The following is a 19,479-nucleotide window of genomic DNA, read 5'->3' as shown; positions in this document are numbered from 1 at the left end:
CTGCTGCACCTGGCACCAAAGCACGGACCCAAGGGGCTCAGCTCTGCAAAGGTGCCAGTCGAGTGCCCTGGCTTTCCATTGACTTGGCTAGAGAGGGCAAGCGCTCAGCACCCTGGAGAGCGAAGTCCGGAGGGTTTAAAGAGGAGGTGCCTGCAACACTAGCTGCACGTGCTCGCAAGATTTGGGCAAAATCAAGTCGCTGCCCCTTGCAGAGGAAACCAGGGAGCTCTCGCCAGTGCACAGCCCTTCTCAACCACGTTTGGGAGATGTGTCAATATAAGCCGTGGGAAGGCATTTGCGATGGATTATTTAACCAAAAGTTGCCCCCAGCTCACCTATTCGGGAAGGCAAGGCGGATCCAGCCTGTCTAGCTGTCTCAGACCGGATGGGCTATTGATCAGTGAGCTACAGAGGCCGATTCACCCTCTCACGGCTCTGCTACAAAGGGCTTAGGGATGAGCGTCATCAAAGAAACGTGTTAGGCTCATTTCAAAGCCCTTCTTCACAGGAGATCATTCAGCAGCCTAGCATGCTCCAAGCGAGAAAGCTCGTATTATATATCCTGACTGCTGGCACACTCTGATCCAGGCTGCTCAGTCAGGCTCAGTCTCGTCCACTTCGTAGGTAGAGAGAGATGTTTTAACGCTAAGACTGCTGAGAACTGTGTGTCCATTCTCTCCCACTGGACGGGCTGAGCCTGGACTAAGACTGCCTTTTCCTCGCTGTCCCAAAGGGGAAATCTAACCCTGACTGGTTCTTTCAATAGTGATCTTTATCTTCAGATAAGAGTCTTTTACCTGAAGCTCTCCAAGGACTTCCTTTTCACAGCACCCCTGCAGCAAGGGTAAATATGAATCTCTCCACTGTACAGATGACTAGACCGTGGCATGGGAGAAGTTAGATGGCTCAGAGGCAGAGAGCAGCTTGCAGCAGTCAAAAGGAGAAGCTACACCTCAGGGCTCTCATTCCCCCCTGAGTCTTCTGTCCCCTCCAGCCCTTCAGAACTGCGCAGTGGGAGCTTAAACTACCAAGTCAGAATGGCAAGATTTGCAATCCACCCCATGCTTATTTTCCCCAGAGGCAAATGACTGTATAGGGCAGGGGGAATCCAGGGGGTAGAAACAAGTGGGTCAAGCCACCCATTGAAGTTAAGGTTACTGTGATCAGGTTTTGAAGTCCTTGATATAACAAATCAAGACAGGAACCTAAACCTTTTCTGTGGGCAGGGTGACCCCACCTCTCCCAGAAGCTGAGCAGACAGGAGCACTCTTGGCTGGCATTGCTGAGTCTACCACAAAAGGGGTTTTGCAGGCACAGCCTTATGGCTTTTGCAGGCTTCTCAGTAGTCAGAGGAGGAGGTGTTCCAAGGTGCTAGGAGTTTACTAGTAGGTCTGAGCTCTCTCATCACTTAGGACTGAGAAACAGAAGTCCTACAGACCCTATGTTAGTCACTGGTGCATCAATTAAACACCCTCTCTCCAACTTTCTGAGATTTGTTTAGGTTTCTGTCTTGATTTGTTATATCAAGAACTTCAAAGTCTGATCACAGTAGCCTAGCCTTATCTTCAATGGGTGGCCTGACCCACCTTTTTCATTTAGGGTTACAGAGGTTTTGCTCACTTCTATTGCTACAGGAGCATACAGATGTAACAATTACATGGTAACAGCTGGTGCCTCTCTAAAGGGACAGCCCATCCTCCCTTGCTGAACTGTGGAAAGCTAATGCCTTAGTCAATACTGCTACATTTATGCAGGTAGCATGTAGCCACTTTAAGTCAGACTTTCAAATGTATTTAGGAAGCTGGAACTCTAACTGCTCCCTGTGGCATCTTGTGCTATTTCTCATATACCTGCAACCAAGTAAGGCCATTGTATGTGTTTAAAATATTTAACCATCCTTGCAATTAGAAAACTCTGCATCATTTAAAATGGCATGCTGGATCTTGTGACTGCATTTAAAGCATGTTTCCTACTTACCCTGCACAACAGGGCAGCCCCCTTCTCCAAATCTTTAATTCACCCTTTTGCTAGGTTTTGTCTAATTTAGGTCAGAAGCAGGGACTTTGTTGAGTACGTATGAGTATGTATGACATAACTAGGAAACTGTAACAGGAATAATAAGCTGAAACACTTAGGCTAAAATGTCAAGTCAGTGTTGGGAAGTCACGCGTTCCAATAGCAAGGACACAGAAGGGACATCAGCAAGGGGCTGGGCTGGGACAAAGCTCATGAGTTTGGAAAAAAGTCTATGGAGGCCTGAGAAAGCATCAATTAACAGCCAAGCTAGGGAACAAGGTTGCTGCTGTGGAAAGAGACATGGTAAAGTGAAGCCAGAATAAAAGCTAGAAGCAGTGGCTATTCCACACCTATGAGAGGAATTAGGGATAAATCTGTAGAGTTGGATCCTAATTCCTTTCCATGACTCCGTTGTTAAGTGGGTATGTCTTCACTGAAGTCAAATGACACATCAGTATGAAAAAAGTGTAACACACAAGAAAATCAAGTCCCAGATTTTTGTCTGCTCTAACTTTTTTTATTTTATACAATAAGGCAGTTTGATTAAATCAAACATACCCAGTTGATTTTCTAAAGTGCTTGCTCCACCCCTGAAAGCAGTATTGTTGTGCTTAGCATTTTTAAAAGAAACAGAACATTGACTTTTACGTGTGTAACCAATTTCATAGCAGGCTACATCTCATGCCAAAATGAAATAAATCTTCAAATAGCCAAGCATATGCCTGAATATCAGAACAGAGAACCTCTTTCTTTTCTGTTCACAGTCTGTGCAAGACTAGATCATAATTTCTTTTAGTTTACATTAAGTTATGTGCTGTATAGGCTTCTCAAATAATCATTACCCTTGTATCATGCATATGAGCAGATGCATTTGAAATCTGACTAGTTTCAGTGAGGTCTCATGGGTTTGGTGGTTACCTGGTTTCAGTGCTCTGACTGGATAAGAATACCTGTTAAGAAAAGGCTCCCAGTATAAATCCTAGAAATTAGAATGACATTTATTTTCCTGAAAATATTCTGAAATATGTATTTTAAAAAACTGTTTTGGCAGATCTCACCACTCACTCAAAAAATACAGATTTTTCACATTCACACATGTAGTATAATAGCTTACATATGTTTATCAAATAATATGGTTTGTCTCATACAGTGTACTAAATGCTCACATGGAAACTATGTAGGTGAAGTTAAACCACCATGACACACCAGAATGAACGCACACAGAAGAATGATAAAAGATTAAACCACCTAATCCCCTGTAGGGGAACATTTTTCACAGAATGATCACTCCATTTTTGATCTCATGGTTCTTATACTTGAGGGGAAATCAACAAAATACCTTCAGAATGTGAGCCTGGGAGCAAAAATTCATAACTTTACTGGACAGGAAATAAACATCATGGACTAAACCAGGAGTGGCCAATCTGCGGAATGAGTGGCACACAGCAGATCAGGGAGGGGATGGACAGCATAGCTACAGATATGTCAGGAAGCAGAAAGCAAAGCAGCAGATGGGGTAGCAGAAAGGGATCAGAGTGGTACTCAATGAAGGTGAAGGGATGCCAAAAAGGTTGTCCACCCTGGACTAAACAGAGATGATAGTTTCATGACTAATTATAGTTAGGGGTCTACTTAATATGTGGTTTTGCAGAAATTGTAAAAAACTGGCATTGTTTGCGATCACCAGGAAATGTTGCATTGTCTGTGTTTTTCCATGAAATCAAGCTGAAAAAAAAGTCCCCACTGTCTTATTCATATAATACACTGTTTTAGAATGTATTGCTGTAGGCATTGGGACAAAGACAATATGACAATCACTGCAGCCACAGATCACGTGATTAAGAGTTAATGTCTGCTAGTCATGTATATGCCTCTTTGCCAATCAGCGACAAGGGGTGGGGCCAGGAAATGCCCACAAAATTGCCTCTTTGTGCTGCAACTAGATTTGGACATGTGCAACTAAAAGGGTAATTTTATCAGAGGTCATGAATTAATTCACGTCTAAAACAGTTTTTTGCTCTATTGAGAAAATAAATTTACTAGCATTTCTTTGAATCATAGAAAATAAGAGTTGGAAAGGACCTCAGGATATCATATAGTCCGACCCCCTGCTCAAACCAGGACCATCCCCAACTAGATCATCCCAGCCAAGGCTTTGTCTAGCCGGGTTTTGAAAAACTTCAAAGATGGAGATTCTACAACCTCTCTGGGTAACCTGTTCCAGTGCTTTACTACCCTCCTCATGAGAGTTTTTCCTAATATTTAACCTAAACTTCCCTTGTTGCAACTTGAGACCACTGCTACTTGTTCTGTCATCTGCCAAAACTACAGTGTTGTGTTTATAGGAATCCTTATAATAAATGTCACAGATGAGACTCAAGAATTAAGAAAGCTCTTTCAGTTATAAGTACTTCACACAAACAATCCTCTCTTCCTCCAGTTTCCTAAATCTTTTCAGACATCTTGAATAAAACGATGCTGTTACAGAAATGGTCTACTGAATAACTGTTGATTTTAGGAGATGGGCAAAAAAAAAAAAAAATCATAGCTAAGGAACATCCTCTGGGGTGGGGAAGGGTAGTGGCTACAGAGAAAGATGTCTGCTGTCTCTTAAATCACTCTTGTGCTTTAGCAACTGACTGTGGCATGACTTGCAGCCTCTTCAAATATACAAGTTTGGTACAGTGTGTAGGCAGCACACTGGTTCAGACTGAAGCAACACTAAATTAAACAATGCTACTTGGTTCATCTACATACTCTTAGTCAGTTTTTTGGGAAAAAAGAGAATCTTCTTGAATGCTGCTACTGCATACTTCAAACATGCAGATACCAGCTCAAATACACACATGGGGGGACTTGTAGACATGCAGGGAAGCTGCTCTGATGTGCTGAAATTACATTGCATTGGTGCAATTAATCAAGTCTGCTGGAGCATGCCAATTACCATGCTCCAGCAGCCTCCATGTCTTGTGTTATTCAGCATCCCTGTACTTCAAAATGGTGGTGAGGGTGCTTTAACGAGAGCTCGTTGAACGAGCTTTAGTTAAAGCGCCTCTCATACCCTTTTGAAGTGTGGGGATGCTGAGTACATGAGATGCTACAGGCACTTTAATTAAAGTGCTCCCCAGCCTCAGAGCACACATAATGATGCCCCCAGTGACCGGGTTACAAGAACCTAGGGCTCAAAGCACATAGCTGTAGGCCCCATTAACTTAAGCAGAATTTTAACTGGCAGAAGCAATATTACAAGGCAGCTTTTCCTCCTCAGTCAGCAAAAGCTAAGATTTATCTCTACGTTTACTAGAAATGTATCTGTGTTTGGGAATCTTGTATTTTTTTTCTTTTTTTGCAGAATCACAGAGAAGAGATTAGTGAGATGTCATCTAGGCCACCCCTGTGCCCCAAGCCAGAGCCCACTATACCTAAATCATTCCTGACAGATGTTTGTCTACTCTTTAAAACCTCCAATGATGCAGATTCCACAGCCTCTCTAGGTAAATCTATTCTGGTGTCTAGAGAAAATTCCATTTATATCTTTTCACACTAGAAAGCATGTACTGAGTATATAACTCCTTCAGCAATCAAATATTTTATTCATCTCATGAAGTGATGGGCCCCTCAAACTAATATGAAATACCTATTGCTGACAATTTATGAATAACATTTATGTAAGTCTATTTTTAAATAATAGGAACACAACTTTTTATACATGCACATCAGATAAATCAACCACTCCATGAATCACCTCTAGGCAAAAATGTTTGGCACATGTTTTATAATAGCCTACTATGCTTACTTTATAGCAGCAAATAAGATTGACAGCATTAGCACAAGCTGTAAAACATGAGTCCAAGATCACCACAGTACATTTTAAACCATTTTATATGTACCAATAATGAGATGGCTCCTTATAAAGACTTTTTGTTGTGTATCAGTAACGCCTTGACATCAGCACTTGAGTTTGTTGGTTTAGTTCTCAGAGAACTAACCATCTACAATCCTCTGACTACTACACACAACTCTAAATGTACTTCACAGCTATGCAGGAGAACTTCAGAGAAAATTAGAAATCATCTTCTTCATCTAATCTACTCCAAAAGGGATTAGCTCAGGAAGGAAATCACCACATGCTACAGCAATTTAAAAGAGAAAAATCCAGACATCTTTCCTCATGGGTGATTGGTGAGTCCTGAGTCGGGGGGGGGGGGGGGGGGCACTTGCAGAAGCCACCAGCGGTGTCGGCGGTGGGGCTGGAGCTGGTGAGCATCCATAGACACTGGTGAGCTGGTGAGCTTCTGCAGATGCAGCCCTGTTGGGGGGGCACATCAAGCTCTTGCAGATGCCGCCGTGCCCTCCCTGTGCATCGCCTATATCTTTCCTAATATTATACCATGTACAGAAAGAGACTACTAAAGATTTTCTACAATATCCAACCAACCTAAAAAGAAGAAATGGAACAAATTACACCCAATCACAAAACAACCATCAGAGAAACAACACTAACACCTTACGGCATTGCAATCTCAGACATGATGAAACTGAAAGCAGCAACCAACCCTCAAATATCATCACCCTCTCCACGCACACGCTTACCAAAGCTGAAAAAACTGTACTCTCTAAAGGCCTGAATTTCTGTCCATAAAAATACCTTAATAAAATACTTCAATGTAGAGAACTAGAAGAATTCTTCCAACGCCTTCACCTGAAGGAATATCTCCAACAACAATTCATCCTCTGACAACATTGAGGAAAAGATCTACCTCCCCCAAAACATCAGACTGGACACCTCGCAGTGGATGAAACGCTAACCTTGACTGCTATATTGACTGCTTCAGGGAAAGAATGAACACTAAAATAATCAACAACACACACCACCATAATGACCTCTCCATAGATCTCTAATATCTAACCACCAAATGGTAATAAAACTAGCAGATAAAGGAGGAGCATAGTCATCTTTAACCATGAAGACTACATATAAGATGCCAACAGACAACTCTCTGACACCACCTACTACAAAAAAAACTACAGAAAGATCCTACTCCCCTTTTCACTTTGAAACTCAAAACTACCATCAAGTCATTTCCATCAGAACTACAAGAAAAGTTACAGACCTTAATCCCGTCCCCTCTCCCCCTGCTACCTAACCCAGGGACTTTTTACATGCTCCTTAAAATCCACAAACAAGGGAACCCTGGCAGACCTATCATATCCAATCATGCAACCCTAACTGAAGAAACATCAGGTTTCATCGAGTCAATCCTAAAACTGCTTGTCACTCAAAGAGCAAGTTTTGTCCAAGACACAGACTTCCTACGATAATTTAAAAACATAGACCACCTTCCCAGCAACCAAGGTTCCCTCTAAGGTATGCGCATGCATGGCCACACACAAGTAAAAATCTTGCTGCGCACAAACTTTTTCAGGTTGCGCACCCACACAGAGGAACTGGGCGCAGAGTGTGGTGGAGGCACTGGGGCCAGCATGGGACACTTACCGAAGATAAGCGCCTCACTCCAGGGCAGGCAGCAGCTCCTCCCCAAGGCGGGACGGGGGGCTGGGGCTGGGGCTGGCGTGGGCTCCGCCAGCTCTGGGGGACTGCTTTACACCCCCGCATCACCTTGGGAAGTGAGGAGGCACATGGCATCAGGGCTGGGGAGCAAAGCAATTTCCTGGAGCCAGCGGAGCCCGTGGAGCAGTTCCCAGCCCCTGTCCCTGCCTCACCATGCCTCTGGGAGCGAGGAGGCACATGGCATCAGAGCTGGGAAGTGGAGCAGTTCCCTGGAGCCGGCATAGCCCATGCCAGCCCCCAGGCCCCATCTGTACCCAAGTGTGCGTGTGTGTGCACACTGTGGTTGTCTAAACTTCAACACAGAGGTAGAGCTCAAAGGGGAAGTACTGACAAGATACCAATACTTCCTCCCAGAAGTATATACCGTTTGAGAATACAGAGGTGAACAGGATGAAAAACTCAGTTATAAGCGATCAGCTGATTTTTTTCTCCCCAGTCTGATATCCACACCTAATGGCATTAATCTGGACATTCAAAGTGAAGGGAAACCCGTGATACCCAAATGGAATCAGCAAATACTTTAAGTGATGAGATACTTTTAATGAGAGCAGAGCTATTGATGATCCAGTTCCAGACAACATTTCAGGTGCCTGTCTTATACTCTTGTCTTACCCTAATTCAATGACGCTCAACCTCCAGGACACAGAGCCGGGTCATCTGGCCTGTAGGCTCCCTAAAGGTCTGGAAGTTTGATGTCAGGGGAACAGCAGCACTGTTAATACAATTATACTCTCCTTAGGGACATTTACTGGCAGACTGCACTGAAAGGGGTAGGTGGGACCGAAGCCACGCTCACGGACCACTACTCCTTTGAGGGAACATTGCCAGCAACACCCTCCTAGCCACAATGGATGTTATCAGCTTATATACCAACATCCCACGGCAGGGTAGCATCCAAGCCTGCCTTACATACCTACAAGAGCAAAATGACAACTCAGAGTACAGACCTAAAGATATTACTGACCTTATACACTTCATCTTCACACACAACAACTTCACTTTCAATAACCAACACTTCCTCCAGACCATGGGCATGGCTATGGGCACTAAAATGGCCCCACAGTATACAAACCTTTTTGAGTCACCTGGAAGAAGAAGTCCTCAAGGACTGGACTATCAAACCCTTGCTATACTTAAGATATATCAATGACATCTTCTTCATTTTGACTGAAAACTTGCATCTCTGATTGAATTCCATCAGAAATTCAACAATCATCACCCCTCCATCAGACAATCTCTTGAATACTCCAGCATCAACATCTCCTTTTTAGACATGATGATCAATATCCAGAATGGTAAAATATAGACCACAATATACAAGAAACCCATGGACCAACATACGTATCTGCACAGAACCAGCAATCACCCTGAACACACCAAGAAAGCTGTAATATACAGCCAAGCCCTCAGATACCACTAAATTTGCACTGAGAACACCTGTGATTGCTCCCTCACAAATTTCAAAACGGCTTTCACTCAACAAGGACACTTCTCCAAAGAGATAGACTGCACTTTTGAAAGAGCCAGCCAGATACCACATGAAGAATTGCTGCACTACAGAAGAAAAACCCCATGAATTGCACACCACTGGTTATGACATATCACCCCCCTCCTAGAACCTATAAGGAAAACCCCCAAACAATTGCAACCCATACTAGAATAAGACCTTCCCAAAGGTCTTGAAGAGTACAGTCTCTTCTTAAAGATATCTTCCCAGAATGACCCATCCTAGCCTTTAAACAAGCACCAAACCTCACTAACTGCATCACCAGAAGCAAACTTCCTATGGCCCAAAATATACCAAATGGATCCAGACCATGCCAAGACAAGAAATGTAAAACCTGACAACACATTTCCACCACCCCCACAATTACTACACCCCACAATAGAACCATCAGCATTCCTGGATCTTACAGCTGCACCTCTACAAATGTAATATATCTCATCCAATGCACCAAATGCCCTGATGGAAAATATGTAGGAGAGACGAAACAACTGCGCACCACAATGAATGCATATCAGAAATCTATCAAGACAAGAATACCCAATTACCTGTGGGGGCATATTTCTCACAAGAAAACCACCCTCTCTCCAATCGTAGTTCTAATCCTCAAAGTGAATTTACAAGACACCTTTCACAGACAAGCCTACCAACTTCACTTCCTCAACCTACTGGATACAAAAATCATGGACTAAATATAGACATTGGATTTATGACGCATTATAACCTGCCTAACATTTGACTCCCCAGGTACCTCTCCACTATTTACCAGCTACATTCATTCCCTTCCCCCCCACCCCAACCTGTCTCTCACCCACTGACTCCTTAATTTACATCTTCACTGACTGGCTTTCTTGCATGCATACCAGCTGCTGGCTTCTTTACTATTCATTCCATCTAGGAAGAGCACACACTAACTGCAGATGCTTCCTCAGTCTGACACAGGGTATTTGTACCCCAAGGCTTGCAAAGAAGAATCTTTCCAACTATATGAGTTGATCTAATAAAAGTTATCAGATTTACCCAAAGAACCTTGTCTGCCTATGTTCTTAGACCAGCATGGCTACCACCTATACCCCTGGTTTAGTTAATGCTTTTGGAGAATGCGTCTAGATCATTAATTAGTAGTAAAGTGTGGAAGCCTATAACACAGTGCTTCCCAAACCTTTTTTCAGCATGACCCCATGTATGACCCCATTTCCTCAGCATGGCTCCTCACTCCCAACTCGCAGCCCCCCACACCACAGGTGCCCCTCACTCCCAACCCACAGCCCCCTGGTCCTGCCAATGCCCCTTACTCCCAATCCACAGCCCCCCACTCTCCCCAGGTGGCCCAGGACCTGCAGACTTATTTTATTTGGTATAGGGATTTTCAGTACAATATGGCTGCTTGTCTTTTGAATGTATTATTTGGGTTTAAGAACACTCTTTGTTTGGAAATGTTCCTCTATTGTCTAAGCCAGTGGTACTCAGACTTTCAGCTTCATGAGCCGGATGAGTGGCATGGGGATCAGTTTGCAGGCCTGATCCAGTATGGGCCCTGTACACTGGATCCAGCTGGGATGTGACCCTGCATGCTGGATCTGGCTTTGGAAGTCATGGCAATTAATGCTACTACCACTCCTCCACTGCCAAATTTTCAGACTTGTGGGGAGCCCCATGGGCTAGATACTGTTGCTGTAAGCCAAGTCAAGCCCTTCAGGAGCTTATAAAAAACAATTTTAAATAGACTTTATACAGTATAAAATATAGTTTATACTTGGTTGGTTGCCCTTGGGTCAGATCACTGGTGTATCCCACATGTTTCTTGCCACTCTGGTGGCAAAAACAGCACAACACACACCTAGTAGATATGGTCATATGAGGAGTCCTTGGAGGTTATATAGGAAGCATAGTGGCTCATATACCACTCACACACATGCTGCAGCCTTCTGTGTATGAACAGGGAAAAGAAGCCTTCTATGTATGGGCATCAGGGGCTCCCACATATACTGGTGAAACCAAATTCTTTGGGTGCCATTTACAACCAATATAATTGAGAACAGGTGAACAATCCTTTAATTTCCTGCTATGGACAGGACTGGTGCTTAAATGACCCTTGGAACAAAGGGGAGAACAAAGGTGGTATATGGCCACCTTTGAATTCCCACCTATCCTTCCTCCAGCTGTGCTGCTGCTAGCAGGAGGTCCGTTTGCAAATCCGGAACTATGGGTCATTCCCGCCAGATATGGATATGTCTTTATCTTTCTCTCTCTCCTTTCCACAAGCTTCAGCTCTGTAATTTAAGTTAAATTTTCCATAGCACAGAAAAAGGGGGCAGGCAGATAGTATATCCTTTGGTATCCCCCTGAACTGTGCATAAAACATGACTACAGCTCTGATTCAGGGTCCTGGTGACATTAACAAAGCACTTCAGTTTTGTTCTCAGTTAATAACAAGTACAAATACTATCTGGAACTTGCAGCCCAAGCAAGGTGAAAAAATATGGTAGAGAGTGCTAAAGACCTATTTGGAGGAATGAGCACCTTAAACAGGAAACAGAGAATAAGTAGAGCATTTACAACAGATGGGGGAAAAAAAAAGAGAGATTGAGCAGTAAGAAAAAAAAACAAAACCTTTCAGAAGTAAGGAAGTTAAATAATGAAGTGAGACTGGCAAAAAGTTTTTTGTGGAGCTGGACCTTGCAAAGGCTATAAAAAATGAACAACAATACTTCAGTTATGTAAATAAAAAGAGAACTAAACACTGAAGTTGGGGTGGAGATTATGGATAAACTAGGTAAGACCCAAGTACCAAATTAATACTTTGCCTCAGTCTCCACTAAGAATTAAGATGTAAATGAGGACAATGGGAAGTTATCTAATAGAAATAAGGATATGATAACAGAAAACAACACTTAGATTGCTTTCTGTGAAGAACTTGGGGGGGGGGGGTCCAGATGATCTCATTTGCAGAATATTGAAAGAAATTATACATAAAACAGCAATTCCTGTAATCATGGGTCTACAATCAATCTGTCAATGTGGGGATAATACCCTACACTGGGGAGAAGAACTAAAGACGTCCCCAGAACTTCTACTATAAGGTGGTTATTCTTAGTTTACAGGCAATGGAAGAAAAGAGGCAGGTCAGTATATTGCTTGATCATAAGAAGACCATGAACTGCCAGCATGGCATGCCTGGAAAAAGGGTTAGTGCAAATCTAGGGTATATTAGGCAGGGTATTTTTAGTATAAATTGGAAAGTATTATATGATTGTAGAAGGTATTGGACTCTATTTAGAATACTGTATACAGTTTTATTTATATATATTCAAAACAAGATTAACATAAGCAGGAAGAGGTGCAGGGAATGGTCACTAGGAAGGTTAGAAGAATGAAGGAACTATGTTATAAGCCAGGGGTGGGAAAAATACAGCCGGTGGACTGGATCTGGCCCATGGAAGGGCTTTGTCCACCCATGGCGGGTCTCTCAGTCCTGCCTGGCCCAGGTATTGTTCCATGGTGGCATGTCCTGCTGCCCTCTGGGCAGGCAGCAGGGCTGAGGCAGCTCTGCAGCTGGACTGACCTGCTCACTGCAACCCTACCACACACACGCACCCCCAGCCACCCTCCCCCTCTACACACCCCACAAACCCTATACCCACTCACACATCCCCACAAACACATCCCCCACAAACCCCCTGTACCCACCCACATCCACACATACCCCCACACCCCACAGCCCCCATAAACCCCATATCTCCCCACACTCCTCCACAATATACAAGAGTAAGACTTCATTTTGAGCTATTATGCAATCACTTCTATATACATGATGCAAACGCACACAAATCAGGACAAAAAATAAATAAATAAAATTAAAGTATGTTAGACTTTTACTATAGAATTTGTTTTTTTTTTCCTGGTTCCAAGATGGCAAACCTCTTTCCCAAAAGGAGTACTTCTGGGGCAGGGACTTTCATTGCCAAAAGTCAGAGGTTAGGGGCTGGGACTTCTGGACCCAGGTGGTGACCAGGGGGCGGGGCACTTTTCAAGGGGTGGGGCTACCTTTGTGGCCTTCGACAGCTCACCAAAACTCATGAAGCGGCCCTCCAGCTGAAATAATTGCCCACCCCTGTTAAAAGCAATTAAAAGAGTTTAGCTTATTTAGCTGATGAAAATGAAGGTTGAGAAGGGATACCATTATGTTAGGGAGTGAATATTAGAGAAAAAGAGGTAGTTACATTAATGGACAATAACAGCATAAGAATAATGGGTACAATCTGGTCATATATACATTTGGACAGGAAATTGAAGGAATCAACTATTTGAGGAATTAAGTTCTGAAATGGTCTTTCATACAAAGCAGCTGGGTCAAAGAACCTGAATCAGCTCCTTCAAGATGGAGCTTGATTAGTTTATGGAAAAGAAAGTATGATAAATATGACAGGACTGTCATGGGAATAGCAAAGAGAATAGCAGTATGTAGTTTTCATTGTCTAGGTATCCCATGGAGACTATCCCCAACTCATTTCTCTGTAGCATGGACCCAAGTGCATTTCCTAGGATCATCTGGGCATATTTTACCTAACAAATTCTATTGTATTGGCCAATGCACTGGTGGTGCCTTTTATTTTCTTACTTTCTTGTGGCATGTTGTGGGTTTTCTTTACTGACCTTGTGGGTGTGATGTGCAGGCTAGAACTAGAGAGGATGAACTTTGACCCTTTAGGACAAATGGTTGCCTGTGAATGAAGGAGACCAAACCCAATGGTCTGGGAGGTGTGCTTCAGTGCTCTTATAATACAGTCTGAAATTTTTGCAGATAAACATCAAGTCCTATTTTCTCCCCAGAGCTTTGAACCCCCTCAAAGCACTATACAGTAATAAACCATTTTATAAATCTCTATATGCCGATTAACAGAATATATATATACAAATATACAATCACTTGAATTTCATTTCACTCCACTAACTTTAATTAATAATTAGTTATAATAAATAGTAATAGTTATGGTTACTGAATACTGATAATTAATGAATAAAGATCTCCTCAGCTTACTGAAGGGCTGTCCAACTACAGCCCCTGAGAGGTTAACTTGAGGCCCTTGTGCTCCCAGTTTGGGGGTTGCTTCCCCTATTGCTTCAGCTGTTGCTGCCACAGGAGTCTCATGGCTCTGTCTGCTTCCACTGCCTGCCTCTGCCCCTGGGGTTAGGGCGACAGTCTGCAGGGCTAATGGTGGGCAGCTGGCAGGGGCCTGGGAACCACATGTGGCATTCCAGCATGGTGCATTGAGGGATGGCATGTCCACTGTGTGTCACAGTGGTGGGGAGAGAAGGTCACATGGCATGGTGTGCAGGGGTAGAGGGGTGCCCACCCTGCAGCATGGCGCAGCATCCAGTTTCCATGGCAAGAAGCCCATGAGTTATGTGACTCGCACAGTGTGTGACTGGGGGGCCTGTGGCTCCTGGCCACTCAGAATTTAGAGAGCCCGGGCTTACTGCGGACATTGAAACTTGGCTCAGATATTAGCACTTCTAATCTGAGACATAAAAGCATGGTGATTTCCCAGTTCACACTCCCCGCTGATAAGACAAATGGTTGTTCTGGAGACTACCCTGAACAAGCATGAAACCCATCTCCATTCAGGTCTAATACAAGTCCTACTGGCTTGCCAAGGCCTTTACCCAATAATGGCACTGTAACAGGGGTCCTTCTTGGGGCCCATCTATCAATGGCCCCCTCACCTGTTTCTGGGCCAACTGCCCTCCTCCTTGCCTGTGATGCCTTGATGATATATAATTAATGACCTTAATTAGGTGGGAGGCTGCCCATTTCTTGCCTTGATGCCAGGGGGAGCTATATGCAGCTCTGTTCCTCCCCTACACTGCAGCCCAAGCCTCACAGATGGCATCCACAGTTGTTAACATCACTGGCCCCACTCTGGGCCCCAGAATCCTCCAGTCCCCACCCCTATAAGTTCCCTCCATACAGGTGGCCTACACCGCCCTCATTCTGGGCTGCCTAGCTCCCTGAACTGTACCCCCTTTTGGGTATGGTGCCCCCGGGACCTTTGGCCACATAGGCCCTGGCCTCACCTCCAAGGCCAGTTGGAAACCCCAGGCCCTCAGCTCTGGGTGTCCCTTGCGATGGGCCCCTGGCCCTTTTGACCCTCCCAGTCTTGGCCCCAGCACTGACCAGTCAAGGGTTTTCAAGTCAGGTCTATGAGGCTCTAGGCCGCTCTCTAAATTGGGTCCACCTTCCTGACCCTTCTATGGGGTAACCCAACTGGTTGTGGGAGCTGGGGTTATTAAGGCACCCTGACCCGCCTTTCACCGAGGTGGTAACTGGCCTGGTATTTCCTGGGGGTTCCTGCGCCACTGGGAGTCCCACCAGACCACCCACTCCCAGCAGGGTGCAGTTTTAGGTCATGCCCAGGGAGCCTCCAAACCATCCCCTACAGCTCCTGCCCTTACCTCCAAGATGTTGCATGCAGTCTTACAGCCAGGTGATGTTACTGCCTGGCCTGTCAGCAGGGAACTTCCCTGTTTATATAGGCAGCCAGAGATGTAAAATGGCCACCGCAATCAAGCACCTGCTGGTTGCTTGGCTCAGTCCTTAAAGTGGCAGGCACCAGCAGTGCCCTGCCACAGGCACCTTTCCAGGTCTAACCCTCACATTAGAATATTACAGGGAGGAAGAAGAAAGACAAAAACCAACATGCATATTAATATCTAGCCACAAGGCAGGCTGAACAAATAGTGCCACCTAGGCCACAGGTGATGTTGCCTTTAATTGCTGTACAGCAATCAGATACTGCACACTGAAAGGAGCTTTAAAAACAACTTAGAAAAATACACACTCTCCAGGGTTCAAGATTATAAATTGATATTGACAAGGCTCTTCATGCTTTAATGAAGCCTCCAAGGGGATTTCAGTGGCAGTTCCAGGCTCAAAGATCTTCTAAGATCAGGCCCTAGTGGACCAGAGACTCAACATAGGTATTTTAGCTTAGGAGGCACCTTTAGTGGCTAGGCTTGTGACAAGATCTCTCTTACCAAAGATAGGTAAAGACAACTGCTTTTCCTGGTAGGAAGACATACTTAATATAGTTTCTGCCATTCCAGTATTCAACTGCAGTACTCGTTCATGTAAAAAGAACTGCCAGAAGGGAGTGAGTGCCAGAGGATCAGTAGGCAGACATGTTTTTTTGGGTAAATCCAATATCTTTTATTAGACCAATTCAAATAGTTGGAAAAATTCTTCTTAGCAAGCTTTCAGGCACAAACACCCTTCGTTAGGCTGATGAAGCATCTCTAAGATGGTCTGTGCTCTTCCTGGATGGAGTGGTAAAGCAGCCAGAGGCCAGTAATTAATATTACACAAATATTAAACAATATTACTGTGTCTTGTTGTCATGTATGTTGAAACCAACATGATATGGACGCATGACAATACTCCAGAGGCTGCAAGCAGATAGAAACAATATTCCCTAATACACACTGGAAAAAAGTAAGGGCATAAGATACAAAACAGATGACATTTGCTGCTACAGACTGGCTTTGCTTGGACAGATAGGATACAGTTCAATCTAGGACAGTGTCCAGGGAAGGATTCATGCATTTCAACTGGTCCAAAGTTGTTTCATTCATTTAAAGTTGTAAAAAAACTGTTGTGACAAAGCCTGCAGTTTACATGCCCTGAACTATCAAGTGCATTAAGTACATTTATTGCACACCATTGTATATAAGTTTAAGGATAAGTTGGTATATCTATCTGGGCATTTTTACTGGCCTCCTTACCGAAGGATCTAAGTACCTTTTATGTTGTTTGTTATGTGTTCCCCGTAGGAAAATCATATGCTGTAGGAACATTTCTATCAAGGTACTTAAGCGACACTCATCCAGGAAACACCACTACATTTTGTGATTCATAGCTACTGATATACTACCTGGATCCATGTTTGTATATATCCGAACAGAAAAATAACATATAATAAATACCTGAAGTAGCCTCCAAGATATGATGGTAACTAGCTTTAAGAACGGTGCAGCTTTCCTTCCAGAACCTCTCTAAATCCTTTCAATATTCAGATTTTGGGCTCAATGAAAACAAAAGCCAAAGTATTCAGCCTTTTACCAATCTGAAAGACAGATGGTTCATCTAGCTTCACAATCAGCTCGCTAGCCATCTGAATTTGGACTCTCAGAACTGTAATGCCATCCACCCAATATAACCTGTGTAGAGTGGATCCAAGTGTAGAAAAACTCTGGTAGGTGAAGTAGAATTCGACCCCAGAACGATCTGCACACATTGCTGTATTATTTATTGTTTATGTTAATGTTGTGCCCAGAAGTCCAACGACACGTGTTGGGGACTGTACAAAGAGAAAAGAGCAGACCTGAGGTCTTTGGGATAGATACTAATTTAAAACAAGATAGAACAAAAGGAAAAGAAACAATGATGGTAGCAGTGATAAGAAACCGTGTTTATGCAGATTAGCTTTGTTCATGAATAGCTTGGTCTGAAATTCGGGGTTTTTTGTTTTATTTTAAGAAACAAAGATGAGATTCTCAAAAGCATGCAAGTAGGTTAGAGCCAATAGGTCAAATGCACTTGTGACCATAAATCACTTAAAGAATTCTGGAAAAAAAAATCTCATCATCAGTAAGTAATATTAGATCAGAAATCCTGTCTGGCCTATCCATATAGTTATTCTGATTATCGTGAAACTGTAAGCAGAGTGAAGCCATTCTGTTAAAAATAAGATGACTCACTAACGAGGTCCCATTTCCTTTGCTTACATTATGTATTTTGCTTTTGCTTGTTTGGAAACCTTTCATCAAATTAAGGGCCAAATCCTGCCAATATTTATTACCAAGCACTCAGAGTGGCCAAGTGCTGCCCTCCAACTGGTCACTACAATTAAGAATGGTTCTTTTTATCAAGTGGCATTTTAAATGGATGGAAGCTGGGAATGGTGGTGTGGAAACAAACCTGGAAGAAATGTGATTTGTGTTCTGTTCATGGTTCTCTCATAGGAATATAAGAAACCTTGGAGCAGCCTTTTAACCTTTTCATTTCCCTGTATGTAAAATGTGAATAATGATATGCACTTGCTTCACCTGGACATTGTCAAGCTTAGAGAGCTCAGGTGCTCTTGAATGAATATGCTATAACAGTGTAGGGCATTATTATATATATGAAAATAAGTCTCTCCTGCTTTACTGAATCTATTTTATCTATCATAAGCTTTACCCCATTTAACTGACACTTAATGTTTTATTACTAAATGTCTAAATACCTGAGAAGCAGGAGGATTATAGTCAAAATCCCATTCTTTAAAAAAATGGCCCTTTGTAGACAGCAGGATAATACAGCTGCTCAAAGGTATAGTATTTGCCAATGTTTTGATGCAAATGATGCTGTCCAAATAATGACATTCTAAACGATCAGTTTAGAAGACATCTTGAGTGAAAATATTTATTGTAATTTCTACATGTTCTTAACTGCCTTCATTCCTCCTCCAGTATAGTTTTGCCATAGCTTGTCTTTAATTGGACAGAATCCATTTTATTCTTCATCCCTAACAAGAGAGTTACAAATGAAGCCCGTTTGTCACCTAAAATTCCATTTCTGATATTTAGGAAATCAAACAAGACCACTAGAATTAGCATTCAGTGACTAATGTTCATTTCAGATGTCCCTAATTATGTCATTGATACTTCATTTCCTCTTCATCAGCACATAAATCTTTCTTCTCATGCCATTCTATCGATAGTGGAAAAAGGTCATAAATTACACACAAATTAAAACAGGATTCTCATGCTCCTAACAATGTACTGTGCTTGTATTTTGAATAGGGATGCTATATATATAGGTGCAGATGATCCTTTTCTATTCAAAGAGTGTTTTATTCAGTTTTTTGTTCTTTCATCATTTCCATTTCCACATGTGCAGTTAGATTAATTATTAAAGTACACTGCTATCCTGCCCAATCAATTTATGCATTTCAAACCATTTCTTACCAGTGAAAAACAGTTGTTCAATGCCACTGAAGATCCTACAATAGTGTTATAAAAAATAGGATGAAAGTCCCTAAATTCTGGCAAAATTCCTATGCAGATCATTACATTTGGCCTATTGTACTTATTTATAGTTATTTATACCTACTTGTCCCTTGGGTATTTCCTCTGACAAAGCTATTCTTTCCTTCCCAAAACTGCTGTCATATTGTATAACTGTTACATTTCCAGTTCAAAGATGACTGTAAAAAGCTGAGGAATTAGTATATGTAGTCAGCAAATTCTTTGGGATCCTTTGGTATGAAAGACTTTAATTAACAGGGTATTACTCAGGGAAAGTGCTCTCAGGGAGGCCCGAAGAAATGCTTCAAGGACTCCCTCA

The 19,479-nt window shown here is 42.9% G+C and overlaps 1 protein-coding gene and 1 long non-coding RNA gene across 3 annotated transcripts in view; one reads left to right on the top strand and one right to left on the bottom strand.

The window, feature by feature from the left end:
- The window catches only part of SLC35F3 (solute carrier family 35 member F3), a 346,640-nt gene that overhangs the window by 117,076 nt on the left and 210,085 nt on the right, over window positions 1–19,479 (bottom strand). The window lies entirely within an intron of this gene.
- On the top strand, window positions 5,355–10,196 carry LOC109281234 (uncharacterized). Its single transcript, XR_002087819.2, has 3 exons — window positions 5,355–5,510; window positions 6,055–6,198; window positions 6,416–10,196. It is a non-coding gene; the product is annotated as an uncharacterized LOC109281234 (long non-coding RNA).

This window comes from Alligator mississippiensis, chromosome 1 (genome assembly GCF_030867095.1).
Source record: "Alligator mississippiensis isolate rAllMis1 chromosome 1, rAllMis1, whole genome shotgun sequence".
NCBI lineage: Eukaryota > Metazoa > Chordata > Crocodylia > Alligatoridae > Alligator > Alligator mississippiensis.
This window is presented reverse-complemented; position numbering and strand designations above follow the sequence as displayed.